General features: G+C 41.6%; 1 long non-coding RNA gene across 1 annotated transcript in view; it reads right to left on the bottom strand.

Moving 5' to 3' along the window:
* Positions 1–208: 208 nt before the first annotated feature.
* Positions 209–19032, bottom strand: part of LOC137422185 (uncharacterized) — a 47532-nt gene continuing 28708 nt past the window's right edge. The window contains exons 2-3 of the long non-coding RNA XR_013622595.1: positions 407–477; positions 209–265 (exon numbers count right to left, since the gene is read on the bottom strand). This is a non-coding gene — a long non-coding RNA (uncharacterized LOC137422185). The remainder of the gene's footprint in view (positions 266–406; positions 478–19032) is intronic.

Genomic DNA, 19032 nt, shown 5'->3' with positions numbered 1-19032 from the left:
CCTTATGTAATGAACACAAAAAGGGTCGATATGTGACAGATCCTCCCCTCTTTCCCTCCATTGTAAGTCATTACCCAACAATATGAATTTTGTTCTGTCCTACCCTCTCCACTTCCCACTCCCATTCCTTCCTTTACTCCAACAAAAATGGTTTTCATTGCAGTGCTACGCAGAACGTATCACGGCCTGCACTGGTGTAGTTGGTTACCTTGATATCCCTGTGCACAATGTTCCGGGAGTGCATGTACTCAACAGCATCAGCTATCTGGGGGAAGAGGGGGATGAAATGTTCAAACATGAAGACAGATTGTGGTTGTTAAGATTTTACAATTTTTGCAATTATTTCTGTTATATTTCAAACCACGTCATGAACATTACACTGAGGCTGAAACCAACTTCAGCTCACCTGCTTCATGGGAAACCACAACCGTTTATCTGTACGTTTCCTCAGAAGATGAATTTGGGAAGCGAGTGAATCTGCAACATCAGACAGCAACATACAAGGCAAGGCAATGAGAATTTTCATTTTTTCACAAACGAGTAGAGGAAAAGTTGTTTTGTTTTTGAAGATTTGAATGTTTCATTGTTAAAATAAACCAAAAAAAAAAATGAAAAAGATAAAATTTTCCTGGCAAGAGCAAAGGTCATGGAAGAGCAAGGTGATAGAGGGCCACATTTGGACACAAGTAGGGGAAAGAATGAACAGGAAAAGGGGAGGGAGAGAGAGGGAGAGGGAGAGGGAGAGAGAGAGAGAGAGAGAGAGTGAGTGAGTGAGTGAGTGTGAAACACAGGACATTAGAAGTGAAAGGTAGAATGAAAAGAGGGTTCATGGGGAAAAAGAACATTGAGGAAAGGATGAAGGGTGACAATAGATGGTGGTGCACCACCTGCATCAAGTCTTCGAGGGGAGAATGTGATTGAATAGTTTCTGGAGGGCAGTTGCAGATTTGGGAGAAAAGAGGAACAAAAAAGTTGAGGTGTGTGGAAAGTGTGCACTTTGAGTTTAACCAGGAGGGGATTACTAGAGGAACTTGTGTCGTGAAGCAGCGGGAGACTTATCAGTCGTGGTATAATGTCGGTTCTGGTGCGGACCACATTCCCCACATTCCCCACATCCCCCTTACCCCCAGACCAAAACTGCCTCAACTCAAAAAACAGGAAGTGACTCACCACAAACCGGAAGTGACCAATTAATTCTTCATTTTTCAGATTTCACGATTTTCAAAAAAAAAAAAAAGATTTTCAAAATTTCTGATTTGTCAGCTTTCACGATTTTCTCGAATTTCCCAAAATTTCCAAAATTTCCGATTTTCACAAAAATAATTATAAAAATAAAAAATTAATTTTTAGTTCAAAGAAATACTTTCCCTATATAAAATACATATGGTGTTGACTTATCTGAATTTTGATATTAAAAATATTATCTTTGAAGAACCAAAGTATAACAACAACAACGGAATTACCCATTATCGTATTATGATTAAATATAATTATGATTATACTCACCCACAAAGCGGTATTAGAAAAGTGTATCGAAACACCAACGTTGTTTTCATGGGGTATTAAAGTGAATGAAAATAATGTTAAAGAGCGCAGAGTTGAATCATATTTGCTGCTGCTTGTTATGTATAATTTGCGCTTCCCCCCCAACGACGACAGAAACAAAAACAATAGAAATGTTTGAAGAAATTCCTGACGCATTTAAAACACATTTGATGAAATCTGATGTTATTGAAAAGATGAAAAAGGAGCAGAACAAGTTTAGAGCCCATGTTAGCGGACTTAATATATTTTGGCGAAAACGTGATGGAGGAATTGCTATTGAAGGTTACCCACCAACAATGTATCCAAAACTTTCAAACAAATACGAAAAGTACAGAGGTGGATAAACATCCTGAAATTCTAACTTCGTTTTACGATAACAAAATCACTGAAGAATCATGCATCGAAGATCATCGCATCAAGCCGGAGGAATTGATGGGTGTGAACTGTAAAGTTATCTGCGCTATTGAGGTATCAAATATTTTTATCGGTGGTGCGGGTCCGTCCATTCAATTGAAGGTAAATAATGTAGTTGTTCAAGAGCTATTTCAGAAAACAAACAGGTTAATGATTAATATTAACAATCTTACATCCCAAAATAAAATTACGGAAGCAGCAGCGATGGATGTTTAACGATGATAGTACTAACGACACAACATAGGTAAATAAAATGAAAAAATATATAATTAAAATTTATATGATAGGATGTGGGTAAGTTGTGGTTAAAATTATAGAAATATAACATTTATAAAAACTTTTTTTTTAGAGTATATAAAATGGACGAACCCATTTTTCAAAATATTTCAAGATATATTTAACACAATTAGACGGTGGGTTGAATCGCTTCTAATATGTATACATAATTATAATGCAAATAGGGATAACAACACACAGGATGAATGATTACCCGCTATATATTTTCAAACATATATAAAATGGATGATTTTTTTTACCTGTGTGGGAAAGTAAGATAAAATTTAATAACCATAAAAACCTCTCCAATTCGTTAAGATGTCTAATAGTCGGTTCAAGCGGATGTGGGGAAACCTGTTTGCTTTTAAAGATGCTCCTTACTCCAAAATTTTTAGATTATGAAAATTTAATAATTTTCACAAAGTCAAGTTTTCAACCAGAGTACCAACTACTATCACAAGGTTTTAATGCGGATCTTCAAAAAGAAGATATAATTGGGTTATTTAAGCTCCAACACAAACTAAATGAGCACAACATTGAAGATGTAATGCAACTATTTTGTGATACTCCACAAAAACGGAAAAAGAAATCTAAACCCACATCATCTACAACCACAAGTTGTACTCTCACTGATAATACGGATGATATACCTTCACCCCAAGATTTAGATGAAAGAAAAAAGAACCTCGTTATCTTTGATGATTGTCTTAATGAGAAAATTCAGACGGTTATGGACAGCTACTATACAAGGGGGGGGACATTCTTCTTGTAATTGTATTTATATTAGTCAATCATACTTTCAACTCCCTCGTCGCTCAATGAGAAACAATGCTAATACTTTTATTTTATTCAAACTAAACGCATTAGATATAATCAATTTTTGGAAGGATAATTGTTCTACATTATGTAGTAAAAAGGAATTTGAGGGCCATATGAAACATATGACTGAAAAATATAAATATATTGTTGTTAAAGAAGATGATATAATAACTAATAATTTCTTTACATAAATAAAATGAATGCTGAAGAACGAGTAAGAAAATTTAAGGAACATCAACAATTACTTTCAAAAGTTGTGAAACAAGAGGAAGAGATAAAGAAGAAACGGAGACAAAAGCTATTAGGTGAAGACGTATTTGAAAGAAAACAAGAGAAGTTTTTTAAACCTCTTTTAAAATCTACCGACCAAAAGGTGGTTTCATTTCAACATCCTACGATAGAATATACTCCCAAAAAACTTCAAATGATAAAATATTTTAGTCAAACGACAGAGCAAGAGCTGAGAGATATCGGAGCATCAGCATCTGATTATGAAGAATTAGTCCGGCGCTTTGAGGAGGCAAATAAACTTTCTAATTTTGTTGCGAATGAATGCTCTTAGAAAAAATGAATATAAAGAGGGCTGAAAAACCAAAACGGGTCTCATTCCATCAGAAAAAGAAGAACCAACAGCGTTTTATTTTGTCAACGAGGAGGTATGGGCATTTAACAATGAGTTAATGTTTTTGAGTGAAACTCACCCAAATGTTAAATTAACCCCTAGATTAATGTTTCTTCTCACACACACCGGACAAAGAAACGCCAGACTCGGTGATTCAAAATATTTAGAGGCACCACTTGATATGGAAAGAGAGGAAGATAGAGAGTATATTGAGCTGATAACCGCGATTGATTACGAGGGGTATATTAAGGGTAAAGGTAAGAAAAATGAGAAAGAAAAAGATATTCTTAATGCTTTAGATAAACTTGGATTGAGTTCAGGCTCCGGCGTTAGTTTTCTTCCGAGTGACTCATCATAATTAGTTAATAGGCTATTACTGTTGCTGGGTAGTAGGGAGGCGGGAAACAACAATTGTTTTAATGAAATATCAGCTATTCTAGATCAGTTGATGAATAGGAAAATAATTAATAAATGTCAATACAAAGATCTTTTATCTCACATGCAATAAAATGAGAAACACAACTCTTCGATTTGATTTTACAACGAGCGATCACACGGCTTCATTCCCATACCCAATACAACATGATCCCACAAAAGAATATGAAGTGGCGTTATTGTCTATGGAAGCCTATAATACCTTGTTTAATATCACAGAAACGAATAACACGTTTAATTATGATCCGGGAACTGGATATAAAACTATAGAAGTACCCCCCCCCTCTCCCCCCCCCCCCCCCCCCGGAGCTTACTAGATACCTGTACTATGTTCAGAAATTTCACGTGTTATGAAAGAACAAGGTGATGAACCAAAAAATATCGAAATAGATACTCAAAAACATTCATCAAAATCAACTATTCGACTTAAAAATAATTATAAAATAGATTTCACGATTGATAGTATTCATTCCGCGAGATGTTAAGTTTCACCGCAACAAAGCTTGAGGATAATAATACATTTGTCAGTGATAACATATCCTCAGGTATAAATTCAATATTAATTCACTGTGATTTGGTTGATGGTGCTCATGACGATGGAGTAAAAACAAATACAATATTTTCATTCAGCACTTATTCAACTCCAATAGGTTATAAATTCATTATGGAGACAAAGAATCTTACCTATTTGCCCGTTTCAGGAAAAACCATTTCTAAAGTAAATTTTAAGATAACCGATCAGGATCACCGTATGGTTTCTTTCAATGGTGAAATTATATTTTATAGAATTCACCTACGTGAAGTTGTTCAACAATCAACTGTAGATCAACTACGCAAAGTTCTTCAACAAATAATTGGAAAAATTATATAATAACTATAAACTAATTAATAAATGAACACCCAACTGTTTTTTCTAGAATGTAGTTTTAACACGAGTGATCAAGATAAAAAGAAAACTTACCAAGAGTTAGCGTTTGGAAAAATAGGTCTTGTATTTACTCGGGAAAGAGGAGAGGTTATGTTAACGTCGAGGGGGGAATTTTAATTCCGTCAAAATTTTCAATGAAAGATAAATTATGTTTTTAAAAATTGTTTTGGCTGCCAGACACTAATTATTCATGACAAGAACGAAAAATCAAAGTGGATAAATTGAATAAATCAAAACTAAAATGTTAAAAGTTTTTTATTCTACTTAGAATAAAAACACGATGGTTGTTGTAAGAAAACATGAGTTAAGAAAATATAAAATTATTACTAAAGATACGAAAGGTGTTAGTAAAACAGCTGGGAATGGGATTGGGGAAGGTATGTATCTTTCACCATACTATAAGGGTCAAGGTATGTATCTTTCACCATACTATAAGGGGGAAGGTATGTTTCTTAGGAGAGGATACTATAAAGCCTACGAGAGAACATGGTGCAGGAGATCAATTTAGAAATAAAGGAGATGGGTATCGGTTCTAATTAATTGATACTCTAATGGGTATCGGTTCAACTATTCTTAAACATAAAGACCTAATTGGTTCAACCTCTTCTGCCATGGGAAATGTAGCGGGTGCTGTAAAGAGTATAAAACATGCTCAAAAGGAGTCTCATAAACTACAAGCGATCAAAGAAATTAAAAAAGGTAAAACTGAACTAACTCCACAAGAACGACGAAGAATGATTGAAATAATTGGGGCGGGTTTTCAAAAGTTTTAAATATTTTATTAGTATCACACGTAAATATAATAAATTTATTTATTATATTTTTTATTGTTATATATAAAGAATGGAGGCGATTGACAACATGTATGATTTGGATGATACTATTATCACCTCAAACTCAACGAAAAAAGAAGATTATTATAAGGTAAATGCTGTAACAGGAACAGATTGGAATACAAATGGAACAAGTGTTACGCCTCGGTGCCCCGTCGGTGAAGTGATGCGAGTTGACAAAGTGGAAGACACAAGGCGGCCATCTTGGATTTTGACGTGGCGACCCAATTTTCAATAGCGTTCTCCCTTATGCGTAGATACACCCACACACCAGATTAGAAGTTAGTAGTTCGTTTATTTTTCAAGATATTTCGCTCACAATGTTCAGACATATACATGGCGGTGGCCATCTTGGATTTTAACGTGGTGACCGAATTTTCAATAGCGTTCTTCCTTATGCGTAGATACACCCACACACCAGATTAGAAGTTAGTAGTTCGTTTATTTTTCAAGATATTTCGCTCACAAGCAGGGGCGCCGCCAGGGATTTTGGGCCCCATGAAAAGATATCACTATGGGCCCCGATGAAGCACGTGCACACATTTTTACCTCATGTTCTCATAATTTTTAGGGCCCCTGTCAGTGCAGGGCCCTTGGAATCATCCTAACTTTTCCCTCCCTTACGGCACCCCTGCTCACAAGGTTCAGACATATATATGGTGGCGGCCATCTTGGATTTTAACGTGGCGACCCAATTTTCAATAGCGTTCTTCCTTATGCCTAGGTACACAAACACACCAGATTAGAAGTTGGTACTTCGCTTATTTTTCAAGATATTCCGCTCACAAGGTTCAGACATACATGGCGGCGGCCATCTTGGATTTTGACGTGGCGACCCAATTTTCAATAGCGTTCTTCCTTATGCCTAGATACCTCCACACACCAGATTAGAAGTTGGTACTTCGCTTATTTTTAAAGATATTCCGCTCACAAGATTCAGACGTACATGGCGTCAGACATACATGGTGGCGGCCGGGCCATCTTGGATTTTGACGTGGGTTGCACCCACACAACAAATTAGAATTCGGTCCTTCGCTTACGCACGCACCCACGCACGTACGTACGCATGCACGCACGTACGCACGCATGGACGGACGGACACACGGAGAGGAGAAAACCATAGTCCCCCTTTTGCTCCGCGGTGCGACGGGGGACAACAAAAAATGTTGAGATAAATAAATAATCAACAAACTTACTTGAACCTAGCCGATAGTTTCTTGTTGTGTAAATTTAAATTCAATAAGGCTGCAGCTGACACAAACGTTACACTCGTAAATGATTTCTTCTGGAAAATGTTTGATTATATTCGTTTGTATATTGGAACGCAAGAAGTGGAAGCGGTTGATTATGTCTCTGCTACATCTGAAATGGTGAAATTCACATTATATTCACATAGTGATAGATGGGGTAAGGGAACTGCCGAAGACTTTATCCCCAATATGTCAAAGGGGACAACCGAAGATCACGGTTATGCTCAAAGGAAGTTAATGTATAATGGTGATGAGGCAAAACAAGAGAATAGTTTTACCGTAGCTGTGCCCCTTAAAGGTATATTTGGATTTTGTGATCATGATGAAGTTCTATTTGGCCTTAAAATTAGATTTCAACTACACAGGAATGTTAACGAAAATAGATTGTTTTTTGGGGTTGCTAATGCTCTCGGGGATAACAATAAATTTGTTATTAATGATCTGTGTTGGTATATCAGCGAATATAGTCCTTGTCTTAAAACGGAAGAGATGTTGAATAGAAGACTTAACTCAAAGACCCTGCTAAATGTATCATATCTTAAAAGAAGATGTCAACACATTAAACTTGCCCAAACCACTTACACGTGGAATTTGGGTGTTCTCGAAGGAAAACCTTGATACCTGTGGCTCATTTTTAAGAAGCCCGATGGAGATACTGCTTCTGATAAGAATAACGCGTTGTGTGATGATGCTAAGGTAAAACACCTTCGGGTTTCTCTAGATGGTACATTTTACCCTCGAGATAGATTGGAAATTAATTGGGAAAATAATGATTATGCTGAAGCCTACAAGTCTTACCAAATGGTGGGTGAAAGCAACGGTAATATGGATCCCATTTTGGATATGGCGTCGTTTAAAAATCTATATACATTCTACGCGATTGACCTGAGCGCTCAAAAGGAAACGATAAAGTCCAATAGAGTTGATACTTCCCTATTCATTGAAAGGGAGGGAGATGGCGAACTTGATGCATATTGTTTGTTCTTGGAAGAAACAGAACTACAGATTAATACGAATAATGGTGTTATGACTAATATCACATAAGTAACAATACAATGATTATTTTTTACATTTTATAATAAAATGGCAAGAAAACTACTTCAGGAGAATTTTAATTTTTGTATTCAAGGACACTTGCAAGAAAAGGGAGCAAAATCTTTAAGATCTGCTTAAAATATTAAATAAAAATGAACTTCTCAAAGTTATGAAATATAAAAGTCTTTTAGAAAATGTTAACAAATCCTATTGGTACCCCATTGTGAGAAAAATAATTATAGCTTCAAGAATAGCTCAAAATCCAGATGATTATATGCATAATGTCCTCTGGGGAGATGCTTTAAGGATAACAAGAGAGGAGGAAGAGAGAGAGGAGGAAAAGGAGAAAAAGGAGAAGGAAGAGGAGACAAAGGAGAATGAGGAAAAGGCCAGGGAGGAATGGAAGAAGATGAAGGAGGAATTGGAGAAGATGAAGGAGGAGGAAACAAAGAAAGCTCGAGTAATAAGGGAAGCAATGGAAACAGAAGCAAGGGAAGCAGAAGAAGAGGAGAAGAGGAGAAGAGGGAAGCAGAAGAAGAGGAGAAGAGGGAAGCAGAAGAAGAGGAGAAGTGGGAAGAAGTGACAATAGAGCATGAGAAGGAAATGACAGCAAGGATAGCAGGTATAGTAGAGGAGGGAGTAGGGGAAGGGTTGGCAAGGGTCGAGGAGGAAACAAGGTTAACAAAGCCAGCAACGATAGCAGAGATAGCAGCAATGGTAGCAAAGGAAGCAGGGGCAAGGATAACAAGGTCAACAAAGGAAGAGGAGGAAGTAGAGGCAACAATAGAAGAGGTGGTAAGGGCAGCAAGTGAAGATGTGGTAAGGGCAGCAATAATTGAGGAGTGAATACATAGAATTGGTAAAACTAATTTGAAATTATTTAATTTCAAATTAAATAACCATTTACGTTTTTGAAATATACATGAGATTAATACTATGACAGGGAATACCATTCCATCTTCCCACCACCAAATCTGTTTGTATTCCCTGACTTTGTATAGTTATATGATTGTCTTGACTCTTTGTCATACAAACCATCGCTATGCTACCATATATGTTTTTATTTCCAAACTCATGTATTAGCTGGCTACTAATTGTGTTTCCACATACCGCATTATGGTCACCAAGGGGGTAATATTCTTCTTTACGGGATCAAATAAAATCTTGTAGGTCTTCCAAGTTTATTGAAAAGAACCAATAATTATACCCTAGCTCAGGCATATCATACCCCATTTATCAATTATAATATTAACAATAGCCCCTCTTTATAAAGTTTAATTGTAATTGGTACGTTAAATTTAATACGAAAAGGTGTATGATCTGGAGAACCAGGTGTTGTGACTAATTTCTACTTGTTTGTCATAACGTGCTGTTTTCTCTTGGGATATATATTGTAATACATCACCTAATCTCACCAAGTCGTTGTTACCCGTGGGACTCGGACAAATTGATTAACTTATAACTCTTTTTCATATTAAGATTTTTAGTTATATCATATTTCTGTCGTTCAACCTGGGCTTTTGTGTAATAATTTGATAAATCAACAGTCATCTGTTGAGATCCCCTAAAGATAGAACCATCTTTTCCAACGTAGGTCATTTTAAATAGAGTAAAAATAATATCAGAAAACTCTTCTTCTTTTTTTTTCATATACAAGATCGAGGCTCGTGAAAGAACCAACATTAATCACACAAAAAGTCAAACCGACACATAAAACACAAAAAATAAGGGGAGCGGTAGACAAGATGGGGAGAGAGGGGGAAGGACACAAACACAACATTTGAGAGCAGGGACATCGGGAGAAATGTGGGAGGGGAGGGCTTGGGGGGGAGGTGAGAGAGGTATAAAACATGAACACTGCAAGGACTTCCAGGAAAGAAGTTGGAATTTCAAAAAAAAAAGTGTGTCTGGGGTGAATTAGCAGGAGTAGAACAGATCAAGGTTTTGGATGGGGGAATATAAGAGATGGTGGTGAACAGCTGTTTTAAAGACCTGGAGGGAGAAGTGGGATTGAAGGGAGTGGGGGAGTTTGTTCCAGAGGCAGGAGAAAAGGGGAATGAAAGAGTGAAGGTAAGCAGAGAGCCTAGATTTTGGCAGTTTAACCATAAGAGGGTTGCAGGCAGATCTTGTGCCACCTGAAGGAATATTGGGGGGAGCACAGAGAGAGCTGGGGGAGCAAGGCCGAAGAGGAGTCGGTAGAAGACAGAAAGACCACCAACCTGCCTGCGGTGAGTGAGTGAGTGAAAGGCCCTCGGAGTTAGCTTCATCGCGGAAGATTCCAATTATTCTGAACGCTTTGGTTTCAACAGCGTGAAGCCGAGCTAGGTGTGAGGCAGGATCGCCGGCCCAGAGGGGGGAACAGTATTCCATTGAGCTGCGGATGAAAGCCTTGTATGTGGTGAGGAGCTCAAGTGTGCCAAGGAAGGACTTCGCACGACGGAGGATGCCCAGTCGGCCACTGGCTTTGGAGGCCAGCTTGGAAATGTGGTTTTCCCAAGAAAGATCATGGCAGATAGTGAGACCCAAAAGCTTGAGCGACAGAACTTCTTGGAGAGGATTGTTGAGAAAGCAGATGGGAGGGTTTTCCAGTCGGTCCTTTCGGAGAGACATTGTAAGAGTGTGAGATTTGTCAGGATTGAAAGACATGTTCCACTTGTTTGACCAGTCTGTGATTTTGTCCAGGTCTGCAGAGAGTGAGGAGGCTGCAGACTGCCGATCTGAGGGATGAGGAATGGAGCGGCAGATAGTGGAGTCATCAGCAAAGAGATAGAGAGGATTTTCCAGAGAGTCTGAGAGATCATTGATGAAGACCAGAAATAGCACAGGGCCCAGAACACTACCTTGGAGAACTCCAGCCAGAACAGGAAGGGGAGATGAGAGAAATCCATTCAGGGCCACACGTTGCCTACAATCAGAGAGGAAGTCCACAAGCCATGAGTGGAGATTTCCATGGATACCATAGGAGGAGAGTTTGGTAAGCAGAGCTGGGTGCCAGACCATATCGAAGGCACGAGATATGTCAAGTGAGACAGCTCTGATTTCCTGTTTGGCATTGAGGACCTCCATCCATTGTTGAGACAGCAGAAGCAACATGTCCAGAGTAGAATGACCTGGTCTGAATCAAAATTGATGACCAGAGATCAAACCATTGGAGAAGAGGAAGGATTTGATATCCGAAGCAATGATGGATTCCATGACTTTGCTTATAATATTGGAAGCAAGCTGATTGGTCTGTAGTTGCAAGGATCTGTTTTTGCACCTTTTTTGTTGAAAGCGGTTATGTTTGCTGATTTCTAAGATGCTGGCAGATGACCTTGAGCAAATGAGAGGCTGAAAAGAACAGAGAGGGTGAGATAGAGTGGCAGAGCAGGATTTTCGGACCCGTGGGCTGATGCCGTCTGGTCCAGTTGCAGAATCAGAGTCGAAGTTTCACAAAAACTTCTCCACCTTGTCAGGAGACAAGGACACATAGTCCAGGAGCAGTTGGGTTCGACTGGGAAAGGTGGGAACAGAGAGAGATGGGTTTGGGACACAAGATTTTGAGGCAAACGCAGAGTTGAGGCATCTGGCTTTGTCACGTGCGGTGTCAACTGTGTAGCCATTTGAGGTAAGGGAGGGGATGGAGGGGGAACAAACACCAGAAACGGATTTGACCAGACACCTCCAGTATTTGGAGGAAGGAGACCTTCAGACAGGTTTGAGAGTTCAATCTTGAGTGTGGAGAGATAGAGCTTCCTGGCACTCCTGAGTGTAGACAAACACTTGTTCCGAGCTTGGTGGAAGGAACTGAGATTGCCTTCAGTTGGATTTGCCTTCCAAGAGGCAAAGGCAAGCTGTTTCAGGGCAACTGCCTCACCACAAGATTCAGTATACCATGGACGGTAGGAAGGGTAAGACAACTGAAGACGAGATGGGATAAATCTGTGCATGAGAAAGAGAGCAGTTTGCTTTGGAAGAATTACCAGGAAGAATTGATGTCAGAGGCAGTAGAGATGGGAGACCAGTCCAGATGATTTATGGCTGCTTGCAGACCGTGCCAGTCAGCTTGAGTGAAATGCCAGACTCGTCGGCGCTGAGGAGGCTCTCTGAGAATGGCCAGAGAGATGTCCACTTCAACAAGCACATGATCAGAAGAACCGATTGGAGCAGAAGAAGAGCAGCAGACATTTGCAGGGAAGTTAGTCATAACCAAGTCCAGAAGAGAAGATACTCCATTGACTGAGATCCGGGTCGGGAAATTGACAGATTGTGTCAGTCCCAATGAGTCGCAGAAGTCCTTTGCTGAGGTGCCATGGCTGGTGAGAGAGGAACCCACACCCAGCCAGCTGGCATGATAACAGTTGAAGTCGCCACATATGAGGAAGAGAGAGTTTGGATGAGTTGATAGAAGTTGGTCCATGTTGTCCGACAGCGAAATGTAAATGGAGTCATCACTGTTTGGAGGACGGTACAGAACACATATAAACAAAAGGTGGGAGCGGAGAGGAAGCCGTAGCCAGAGGTACTCCTGGGGGGGTGGGGTGGAGAGAGGGCAGTGCAAGGAGAGTGAGGAAGAGAGTTTTTGATAAAGACAGCCACCCCACCACCAGGACGAGGCTCAGGTCTATCATACCGGAGGAGGGAGTAACCAGGAAGAGATATTAAGGAATCAGAGACATCTTGAAGGAGGAAAGTTTCTGTTAAGCAGATCAAGTCTGGATTGTCAGAAGCAACCTGAATGGAGAGATCAATCAGGTTTGAGCAAAGGCCCTGGATGTTTGAGGTCCATACCGTTAATGAGGAGAGAGGGGGAGCATCGGGTGCAGGACAGGGGAGGGGAGGGGTAGGGTCAGATGAAGGATGAGAGGGGGAGGTAGGAGGAGCAGTTGATAGTGTGTCAGAGATTACAGAAGAGTTACAAGAAAGGGAAGGATGAGGAGGACGAAAGGTTTGATGGTGATGGGATGAGGCACAGTGAGGGGTTGTTTGAGGGGGAGGGGCATAGGAAAGTAGAAGGTTGGGGGACGTGGAGGTATGAGATAGAAGGGAGACGAAGTGGGGAGGAGGCAGCTTTGAGAAGGAGGTGGGAGGAGGGAGAATTTGGGAGGGATGGTTGGGGGGGAGATTTGAAGGGGAGGGGTTGGGGGGGAGTTTTAAATGGGAGGGGCAAGGGGGGAGTTTAGGAGGGGAAGGGCAAGGGGAGAGTTTAGGAGGGGAGGGGCAAGGGGGGAGTTTAGAAGGGGAGGGGCAAGGGGGGAGTTTAGGAGGGGAGGGGCAAGGGGGGAGTTTAGAAGGGGAGGGGCAAGGGGGGAGATTTGGAGGGGAGGGGCAAGGGGTAAGATTTGGAGGGGAGGGGCAAGGGGGGAGTTTAGGAGGGGAGGGGCAAGGGGGAGTTTAGGAGGGGAGGGGCAAGGGGGGAGATTTGGAGGAGAGGGGCAAGGGTGGAGATTTGGAGGGGAGGGGCAAGGGGGGAGTTTAGAAAGTGGATGATTTATGAAAGATGAACATTTATAACAAATTGGGTTTATTGTGATTTTCAAGTTCGTGATCCGTTTGAGAACGATGGAGGAGGGGTGGAATGAATGAGAATTTAGAGCATGTAGTGAGAAAGAATTATAAGAGATTGAATATTTTTTTGAAAAGGAATGAGGTGAAGAGGAAATTGAAAGGAGCCTTTTAAATAGGAAGAAAAACAGCGTGTTGTAATAAACCACTGAATAAAACACTGCAGGGGAAAGTTTAAACATGTTTAAACAGTACTGTGAAGAACAGTCTTATATTCACAAAGATACCAACGGGGAGAGGGCCTTGAGGGACAACCACGTGTCACATGAACAGGGCAAAAGGTGGAAGGCAAGGCGATAATGGGGGCGGGGCGGGACAGCGCACATGGACAGAGGCGCACAATGGGACAAAAGCACACGAGGAGAAAGGGAAATAAAAGTTTTTTTTGTGTTTGTTTGTTTTGGGGGGGGGGGGGGGGTGGGTTACAACGTTAGACAAAGAGTAGATGTTCGGTGAAGTTTGGGGGAGGAGGGAAAATCAAAAAGCGAGCAAAAACAGCGAAGGAAGGAACAAACTTCGACGGGGGAAGCCTGAGGCTGCAAGGCCGCACACGCACGGCAAACAGAAACGATTAATTTATGAAAGATAAACACCGAGAAACTTCCAAGGGGCACACTACAGGTTCACACGCGGAAAGATAAATACAGTTTCGACAAAATACAATTGTGAACAATGACTTAACTTTGAAAACGTGGAGACCGTGTGGAGCTTCAAAAATCCGTGACGTCGTCTCTTCATTATTGTTGAGGTGAAATAATACGTATAAACATAATTGTCCACGACATTTGGAATTTAGTTCTTGGACTTGAAGCGTTTGACAAACACCATGCTGCAAGAAGTCTTTTACTTCAAGAGGTGGTGGAAGTCCATAACTATCGAAATAGTATTTATCCCCACCATTATAAATGCAAGTCCAATGAGATCCATTCTCACGATTATCTTCTAAATTCATTATAATATTCTTTGTATTTTTAGCCAACTTTGGTAATTCATCCCTCATACAAATACTTACGTTATCGAGGTTTAGCTGTTTGCAATATTTATCGAGTTCTATATTTGACGTTGTATTCTTTCCAAAATGTTTAAACCACTTCTCCATTTTTATTTTCGAAAATAAATGTTCTTTTTATTTCGGGGAAAGATATAATCCATTACATCTTTTAGTTAGTTTTACACCTGCCTGTGCGATAGAGGAAAGCATATCTCCGACTAACGATCTCGCCCTATCAGGCAGACTTTCAAGCCTTTCAGCAAAATCTACAATTACATCACTTCCACTAATTTGTTTCTCCGTCCCCTTAAGTTCTTTCTCCAACGCCTTGTTATGTCTTTCCAATTCTTTTTGGGCTGCTAGTTGTGCTTTCCTTTCGTTAGCGTTTTTTACCGCTGCTGAGATACCACACGTCGCCGCCCCCGCTGCACTTACAGCACCAGCCATTAGGGGAATTAGGATTAGAAGTGGAAGAAATCCCCCATTTATTTCCTTTAGTGAATATTTCTTCAACATAGGTTTTGACATTTTAAAACTAAGTGAACCGGCACTATTTAGTTTTTACTCCTGCACCTTTGTAAGCAAAACACTAATTCTCATATCACCCTTTCTTTGAATTGTACGAATGGTAATCGTACAAGGTTTTTGATTTTGGATACAAGATGATAGTTTATTGCGATTTGTTTGATTAATATATACATCAGTTGGTACTTTACTCATTTTATATATATTCCAAAAAGAAATTTTCTATATTCCAAAAAGAAATTTCATATATATTCCAAAAAAGAAATTTCTCATATACGGTGCGTGGGAAAAAACACTTCTTCAAATTTTTCTGAAAAGAAATTGTCTATATATGATGCCAAAAAGCAAGCAGTTGGGTGTTGGCTTTTACCAGAAAATAGTCTAACTTCCTCAAACCAGCCTGTTTCTCATGATAACAACCCTCATGTTAGGTCAGCTTTTCACATTTTTAGCCGTATGTGGATGAAAAATTTGCTCTGATGGAGAACACGACCTACTGTTACGCTCGGCCTTAATGATTGTTGTTATGAGTATTGTTGCTGGTTCGAAGTATTCTAGATATTATGCTTATTGTGACTTAAGGGAAAGGGTTGTTGTGAGTAAAAAATTTAAAAGCGCTCCTGGTAAAATGTGGCCGGAAATCCGGATCGAGACCGGAAGAGGTGGAGCGAAGGAAAGGAGGTGGGAGGAGATCGGAAAGAGAGGTGGTGTTGGAGGCTCCGGGCCGAGCGTTTGACGTACAGTGCGAGGGAACCTTGCGTCCTTGAAAGGAAGTTCGGTCGATAAGAAATATCGCCAGAATGCGGGGAGCCTGTGTCGCCGGGTATTCTCAGTGAGGTTCCGGAGGATCCAGACCTTGAGAACCCGGGTTGGAGCGAAAGCCGTCCGCCATTTTGGCCACGCGAGCACCCTGCAGGGAACAGGCTTTCGTCGTGTCGGCTGGGCATTATTCCCGGGTGGATTGCCGGGAACGGCCGTGCCAGAAAGGGGCACGGGCGAATTCTATGGAGGCTCGCGGGTTGAACCGCAACGTGTACGTCGGAGCGAATCTTTGTGAGGTTCCTCTCCACCGCTGTGTTGCTGGGGGCTGAGCACGTGACCTCGGGGTCGTCTCGCTCGTCGACGCCTCAATTGACCATCGGGCCTTGGCTCCCCGATCGCGGGAGCGCACAGACATTGGGACTTCGCCTTGGAGGGAAGCAGAGACATTGGGGGAGGTGCCGTGAGTGTAGGGTTAAGGGGCTTGACAAGGATTTTATCGTAAGATTTGAAAGTAGGGTGATTGCCCCCATTGCTGTATGGCTCTTTGTGTGGGATTTATAATATATTATGGTTTGTTTATAACCGGGTGTGGTTGCATCATTTGATTCGACTGTTTCATTTGCTGGTTCCAGTGAGGGATAAAAACATCTTTCTGCCGGGGACCCTCTCGGGGTTCGGAGGTCCACCGAGACCAGGGGTAATGGGGGGGGGGGGGACCCCGTAACAGAAATTGGGGGCTCGTCCAATTGATATTCGTGGACTCGCAATTGGGTCTGCGTCCGGGAGCTAAATAAATTCCTAAATTTAGTCCGGGAAAGAATTCCGAAGTTTGGAACTTTTTCCAACATTCCCAAATTTTTTCCAAAAACAAACAAAAATAAAAATAAAAATAATACTTTTGTTTTTGTTTGTTAGAAATTTCTTGTGTGAAGGTTAACAGGTGTTACCAGTAGTCACTATGGCGTTTGACGCAGAGAAGTTTACAGTGACCCCGAGTGAAGCACAGTTCAGAGCGTTAGTAAAATCGGATCTCTGGAAATTGGCCAAACATTTTAGCTTGGAGGTCCGAACTAATATGAAGAAGGCAGAGTTGCAGACAGTGGTGATACAATCTATGGTGGGATTAAAAGCATGGGAAGAGGTAGCCTGGGATTGGTTACCAGAAGAACAAGAAAATGTGGAGCTCCGGAAACTGGAGATGCAATTACGGAGCCAGGAAAGGGAAAAAGCACTGGAAAGAGAACTCCAGGAAAGGTTAGAAGACAAAAAAAAACAGAGGAAAGGAGAGTGGAAAGAGAGGAAAGGAGAGTGGAAAGAGACCTCGAAGTAGAGGAGAAAAGAGCCGAAAGGGAGTTAAAGGACCGTGAATTGGCGCGTCAGCAGGAAATTAAAGTCAAGGAGCTGGAGTTAATGAGAGAACGGGGAGAGGTACCATCCCTGCTGACTGGTTCGACACCTAGTCAGAACACCTGGGATGTTGGCAGACATATGAGGCTGGTCCCACCCTTCAATGAGAAGGAGGTAGCCAAGTTTTTTCCACACTTTGAGAAAGTGGCTCGACAGTTAAACTGGCCTGAGGAGTACTGGTCCATACTAGTGCAAAGTGTTCTGGTGGGTAAAGCTCGAGATTTATTCGGCTTTACCGATTGACCAATGTGCAGATTACGAGGTATTGACGAAACACATTCTCAAAGCCTATGAATTGGTCCCGGAAGCTTACCGGCAAAAATTCTGGAATGCCAGGAGGAGGGAGAGTGAGACCCACGTGGAGTTTGCCAGATTGAAAGAAACCATGTTTGATAGGTGGTGCGATTCAAAAGGAGTTGGGAAAGACTTCGAACTATTGCGACAATTGATCCTGGTGGAGGAATTCCAACAGAGTGTCCACGAGGACATTAAAATACACCTGGAGGAAAGGAAAGTACCAAAGTTGTATGAGGCAGCGACCATGGCAGATGACTATGGCTTAACCTACAGGATGGGGTTCCGCAACCCTAACTTCTCGCCTAGACTTAGCCAGGGGAGCTATGGTATGGCAGGGGCGGAGAACGAAAATTCATGGGGGCGGCCTCGAGAGGAGGACCACTCTGATATCACGACTTCTAGAGGTCAGAAGTCAACGGTTTCAAGGCAGACGTATCCTCCGTGGGCGTCGAGGAAGACCACGAGGTTCTCCTCCGGGCCTACTTGCGCTTTTTGCCATAAACCAGGACACTTTATGTCCCACTGTCATGCTCTGGGAAAGGAAAATCAGGAGCAAGACCGACTAGTACAACTCCGAATGCGATGGCAAACGTGAGAAATCACCCGCAGAAGAGTTACCAACCATTTATTTATGAGGGGTTTGTCTCACTGGAGGGAGACTCGACTAACCCAAGACCTGTTTAGGGTATTGAGGGACACAGGAGCACATCAATCCTTAATGCTTGAAGGCATTTTGCCATTGTCGGAGAGTACAGCAACTGGTGATAGTGTTCGGTTACAAGGGATCGGTGGCTGGGTTAGCGCTCCCCTTCATTGTCATCAATCTAGAGTCTGATTTGGTGTCAGGACCGGTCACCGTGGGGTTGCAAGCCACTCTTCCTGTAGAGGGAGTATCAGTTGTGGTTGGGAATGATTTGGCCGGGGGTCAAGTTTCTAGTAACCTGATGGTTGTGAAAAAGTCCGATATGGGAAATAACACCACACCAGTCAGGGATGGAGGCAAAGTTGGCAAGCTTTTTGTAGGTGGACTGAACTTCAAAACAAAGGAAGAGGTTCTGGAGTCTACCTTCAACAAATATGGACCGCTTTTGGAAGTGCTGCTGATAAAAGACAGGGAGAGCCAAAAGTCAAGAGGGTTTGGCTTTGTCACATTTGAAAACTCAAAGGAAGCCAGAAATGCAGAAAAGGATCTGAATAACCAAGAGTTGGAGGGTCGGACCATAACAGTAGGGAAGGCATTTCGTCGGCGTCGAGGGGGCTACAGAAGAGGACAACTTGGCGGTAGTGTTGGTGGTGGCCGCAGCCGATATTGCTATGGAGGCTCCCAGAGTTACGGCAGCTCCCGAAAG

This window comes from Myxine glutinosa, chromosome 2, assembly GCF_964187855.1.
Source record: "Myxine glutinosa chromosome 2, kmMyxGlut1.1, whole genome shotgun sequence".
Taxonomy (NCBI): domain Eukaryota; kingdom Metazoa; phylum Chordata; class Myxini; order Myxiniformes; family Myxinidae; genus Myxine; species Myxine glutinosa.
Note: the sequence above shows the minus strand (reverse complement) of the source record. Positions and strands in the feature narration are given on the sequence as shown.